General features: G+C 34.4%; 1 non-coding gene across 1 annotated transcript; it reads right to left on the bottom strand.

The window, feature by feature from the left end:
* Window positions 1-2,454: 2,454 nt before the first annotated feature.
* LOC121207823 (small nucleolar RNA R71) lies at window positions 2,455-2,561 on the bottom strand. The gene has a single exon (XR_005902938.1). It is a non-coding gene; the product is annotated as a small nucleolar RNA R71 (small nucleolar RNA).
* Between the last annotated feature and the right edge of the window lie 3,439 nt (window positions 2,562-6,000).

Genomic DNA, 6,000 nt, shown 5'->3' with positions numbered 1-6,000 from the left:
TCAATTTGAACCGGTAAAATTTGATTCATATTCGATTTAATTTAAAAAAAAAATCAAAGATACTACCAAATAACCACCAAATGATATGAGTCTTTTGCCATCTATGACTCAAATGTAAAACAATCAGTCCTTTAAGTAATTGTATCCCTTTTGTTTTCCTTTTTTGGTATTAACTTAAATTTTAATTTACATTCCTCATCACCAACAAAATACCAAAACAAAAACTATTTGATGTATTCAATAGAATAATAACACATCACTTAGAAAATAGATTTTTTTTCTTTGGTGAATAAAATAAACAAACGCTTACATAGAAAAATTAAGCAGACGATACTATTACATGGCTATATCAAACTTTGAAAGCTACCTATAAGCTCCCTAGGGACTGATAAACCTCAAAAGTAACATATTTTAATCCCATGCTTGGCATATTTTTGGATGATTTATCATAAGATTTAGTGGATTTGATGCTCCTAATCTTTTAATTTCATGTTTTATATCCAGATGAGCATAGGAAAGAGAAAAGTGCAAGAAAAAGGCAAAAAACAGACAAAATGGGTTTATTTCAGTGCTTCACACGGCCTAGACACTTCCACACGGGTAATCTACACGCCCATGTGAGATACACGGGTAGGCCATACGCCCGTGTGTCATGGCAGTGTCGACTTAAAACCATGTCAGAATTACACACGGCCTGAGCACCATCACACGGGCGTGCCACACATGTGTGCCACACGGCCATATCCCTGTCGAGACCTATTTTAATTCTACTTGGAAAGTGTTAATTTTGGGCTATTTTGGACATTCCAGAGTCTATTTAAACACACGAGAAGAGGATCAAAATTGGGATAGAGTAGAAGGCAGACAATACTCGAAGACAGCTATTGGAATCAGCTCGGAAGAAAGATTTACCTCAAAACTAAAGATCTCCATTCAATTTCTACCAAAGTTTTTGGGTTTCTTTATGTTTGTTGTTTTCCCAATTTTGAGATGTTTTCCCCCGTTGTTATGAACTAAATTCCCTAAATACCTAGGGAAGATGAAACCTAAGATGAATCTTATTATCTTTTGAATTATATGATAAAAACTTGTTTTTTATTCTTAATTATGAGTTTTAATCCTTGCTTTAATATTTCAGGATATTAATTCAAGTTTTGATATGCTTATTCAGTGGAGCAAAAATCCCTGTTTAAGAGAAGATCTTCCATAATTAAGCGGAGTTGATTGCAATCCTAGAGATAGGACAACATAAATCTGCCAGATTAGAGTCAAATCTAGTAAGGGAATCCATAAATCGAGTTAATTCGACAATAGGAGTTTTAATTAGAAAGAGATATCAGTTAATCAACCTAGAGTTAGTTGTTTTTAGTCTCGAGAGATAAATTAACATAAGTTAGGGATTTCTACAAATTAAGTCAAGTGAATTAATTATCTAATTCAGAAGTAATAAGTGAAGTCTAGGTGGATTCTTCCTTGGGTATTGTCTTCTTCATCAGTTTTCCAAAAGTATTTTCCAACTTTTATCTCTGTCGTGTTCTTAGTTAATTAGATAGTTAATCTTAGTTTAAAAATATCTCTTTAATTCTTAGGCTAGATAATAAAAAGATAGTAATTACTAGTACTTTTAGTCCTTGTAGATACGATATTTTTGGTCTCACCATAACTATACTACTGTTTGATAGGTGCCTTGCCTTAGTCAAATTTTTAGTCAGTTTAGTGACCACCAAGTTTTTGGCGCCGTTGCTGGGGACTAAGATATTAGGAACGTTTGATTTTTGTTACTTTAGCCATTTTTATTTTTATTGCAATTTACTTTTTTTATTATTTTAATTTACTAGTTTTTCTTTTATTTGCTTCTAGCAGGTTTCTGTAGTTTATGACTAGAAGGAATCCATCAGGACCATTACTATTCGATAGTGAAATTGAAAGTACAGCTCGTAGAAATCGTAGAGAAATAAGGCAGAGCTTACAGTATATAGAGGGAGAGCATGAGGACAATACTAATACTACTGAGGAGATGGATGAAAATCGAAATAATCCACTACCTCTTATGATTGCCGCAGTCCCTGCAAATCAGAATCCTGCTCCTCTACTATGTACGATTATGCTAAGTCTAATCTCACTGAGGCTGAATCAAGTATTGTTCGACGTACCGTTGTTGCAAACAATTTTGAACTAAAGTCAAATACAATTCAGATGATCCAACAGTTTATTCAATTCGATGGTTTGTAAGATGAGGATCCAAACACTCATTTGGCCAACTTTCTGGAATCTTGCGACACTTTCAAGATCAACGGTGTTTCTTACGATGCCATTCGCCTAAGGCTATTTCCCTTCTCGTTAAGAAATAAGGCTAAGCAGTGGTTGAACTCCATACCACGAGGTTCAATCACTACTTGGGAAGAGATGACCGAGAAGTTTCTACTAAAGTGCTTTCCACCAGCTAAGATAGCTAAATTGAGGAACAATATCTCTTCTTTTGTGCAGATGGATTTAGAAACTTTATACGACGCATAGGAGAGGTATAAAGACTTACTAAGAATATGCCCTCACCATGGGTTACCTTTATTGCTACAGGTTCAAACTTTTCACAACGGTTTGAACCACTCAACTAAGCAAACTATCGATGCAGCTTCGGTGGAACCATAAATAAAAAAAACCTGAGGAGGCTTATGATTTCATTGAAGAGATGTCACTGAATAATTATTAATGGCAAGTTATGAGAACAAAGCCTACGAAATCAGCCGGTGTTTTCAACTTAGATGCAGTCTCCATGTTATCAAACTAGGTAGAACTCTTGAATAAAAAGATTGACGGTCTAAGTGGTTCTACTCATGTACATCCGGTGATATAGTGTGACACGAGTGGAGGTGGAATAGGCAATTCAAAATTTTTACCCTTCGGCCCCAGCATGGAGAACGAGCAAATAAATTATATGGGTAATAATCCTCGACCTCAAAATAATCTTTACAGTAACATTTACAATGCAGGTTGGAGGAACCACCCAAACTTCTCATGGGAAGGCCAAGGAAATCAGAGACTACCACCCCCTCCATGCTTCCAACAACAACCTTACTAGCAAGAGAAAAAGCCAAACCTTGAAGAGATGATGACGAAGTTTATTTCAGTGGCAGAAACCCATTTTCAAAACACTGAAACTGCACTTAAAATCAACAAGCATCGATTCAAGGGCTCGAGAATCAAATAGGATAGCTGGCTAAGATGATTTCAGAGAGACCACAAGGGAGCCTACCTAGTAACACTGAACCCAACCCAAAAGAGCACGTGAAAGTAGTTACCCTAAGGAGTGGGAAAGTGTTAACTGAATCTAAAAAGAAGTTACCACAAGAAGCTGATAGGAAAGAGGATGAGGAGGTAAAACCCGAAATCAATGAAAAATCGGTGTTGAGGGAATATAAACCATCAATCCCATATCCAGTAAAGTTAAAGAAAGACTGCATGGATGCACAATTCGGTAAATTTCTTGAACTTTTTAAACAGCTGCATATTAATTTACCTTTTGTTGAAGCTATCTCGTAGATGCCTACATATGTAAAATTTTTGAAGGAGCTTCTAACAAATAAAAGGAAGTTTGAAGAGTTGTCTACAGTAGAACTCAATGAGGAGTGCTTGGCCATACTCCAAAATAAATTTCCAACCAAACTGAAATATCCAGGAAGTTTTTCTATTCCCTGCTTAATTGGTAGTTTAAATGTTGAGAAGGCACTAGCTGATTTAGGCGCTAGCATTTATTTGATGTCTTACAAAACGTTCAAGCAACTTGGCCTTGGGGAACCAAAACCTACTAGGATGAGTATTCAACTAACTGATAGATCTGTTAAATATCCTGGGGATGTTATTAAAGATGTACTAGTAAAAGTAGATAAATTTATATTCCCTATTGATTTTGTTGTGCTTGACATGGATGAAGATGTTGAGGTGCCTTTAATTTTGGTTCGCCCATTTTTAGCCACTGCTAGGGCTATTATTGATGTGGGTGACGGTAAACTTGAGCTTAGGGAGGTGACGAAGAGATTATCTTTAAAATTTATGATGCCATGAGATTTTCTAGAGAACAAAATGACTCCTGCTATTTTATTGATTCTATTGATCATGCTACTCAAGATTCTTTACAGGAAATCGTTCATAAGGATACATTGGAACTATGTCTTTAGAAACAGAAAAAATTATATACTTTTTCATACCCAATTTTATTTAAATTTATGCAAATTCGGTTAAATTCTTGTCAAAAAATCATTAAATATTATAAAAATAATTAACTTATGTTAAAAATATAAACATTATGAACTTTAATTAATTTTGTAGTTAATTTTGATTAAATTTGGTTATTTTTGACAGAATTACATAATTGGAGAAAAAGGGCCCGGTGAGCACTGCGAGAAGAACAAAATCGAGAGCAATTTGAAGTATAGAGGCCAATTAATTTCTAGCCCAAGACGGTCCAGAAATGTGTATTAATTCATAATTAAATTAATTTTAATTTATTTCCTATTTAATTTAGGCTAAATGAATTAATTTTAATTAATTATGAAGAAAGGGCCTAGTGAACCGTATTGGTTGAACCGAATGAAGTGAGCCGAACAAGCCACTAATTGGGCTGACCAGAACCGTCCATTGGCTGACCCAAATCAGAAAATTAGCTGATAAAATATTCTTGCAAAAAGGCCCTTGAAAAACCTCCAAATTACGTTCAAACCCCACCTTTATTTTAGGCTTTGTAGATTTCCCCCAGCCTATTTTTAGCAAGGTTGAAAGCTTCAACCTTGCCATGTGTGTGGCCGGCCATGCGAGGGCTCTCTTGGCTGCTGAATTTTCTATTTTTAGCGGCCCTCTTCAGCTATAAAATCCACCCTATGCTTCCCATTTCAAAGCATCCCTCAACATCCCTCATTCCACAACATTCTCTCATCCTCTCTTCACTTCTCTCAAAGTTTCCTCTCCATTTCTCCATCCCATTTTCCCTTTCTCTTGTGCCGATTTCCTCTCTTGAGAAAGAGGTGTTTTTAAGCCATCTTGGGCAGCAATAAAGGATTCATAGAAGCCTTGCTCGACGAAGACAACGGAGACTAAGAACGGAGCAACAGTCAAGCCGCAGAGAAACACTGGATTTGCTTTCTGTTCCCTTTCTTTTTAATTTCTGTTGTTTTTATGATGAACATATCTATGAAAAATATTGTTGTTGAAATGGTTATTTTAATCAATTTAGCTTGAATTTAATTCGTGTTGGGTTGATTATATTTTGCCTACTTGAATTATTAAAATAGTGTTTATGCTGTTATAGGCCTCAGTGAAATGCTTGATTAAGTAAAATCATGTTTAGGTTATCTGGCATTATAATTGTTTAGATAACTAAAGAATTAATTGTTAAAACGAATTGAAATTGCAATTAATGGACTCAGTACTTAATCAGTGCATGTTTAATTCTTCTAAGGTAACTGAAAATTAAATTAGCATTGTATTTGGCGATACATATGCCTTGCATAACTTGTAAGATTGTTGTGATTAAATTGTTTCAAGGTATGGCTACTTTGTTACTTCACATAATCTTTTACATGTTTATTAAGTTGAATTAATTGGTTGAATCGACATAGGAATATGCGAGAGATAATTTAATTCAATAAGTATGTATGTGCAATAGCATGTTTACTTTATTAAATATGTTTAGTCGGTTGAATTGGCATAGGGATATGTTCAAGAGATAAATGGAATTTTTTTAATTAGTAAATATGTTTATAAGTTAGCAAATTACTGGGTTGCCGTGAATTTATTCATAACAGCATAAGCACGAAGTTAATATTTCTAAGTTAAAAAGGTATAATTAATCCAACACAATTATATCATCTTGATTAAATCTTAATTGAAATCGTGCACTAGAACTCTTTTAATTTATTTAAATTGTTTGCTTAGTTTTAAAATCTTAGTTTATAAATCACTCTTTTCAAACCAAAATCATTTTTACCTCACCAAAGTGTTTTAATT

Source organism: Gossypium hirsutum, chromosome A01 (assembly GCF_007990345.1).
Source record: "Gossypium hirsutum isolate 1008001.06 chromosome A01, Gossypium_hirsutum_v2.1, whole genome shotgun sequence".
Taxonomy (NCBI): Eukaryota; Viridiplantae; Streptophyta; class Magnoliopsida; order Malvales; family Malvaceae; genus Gossypium; species Gossypium hirsutum.
The sequence above is the reverse complement of the archived record's forward strand: the minus strand, read 5'-3'. Positions and strand labels throughout refer to the sequence as shown.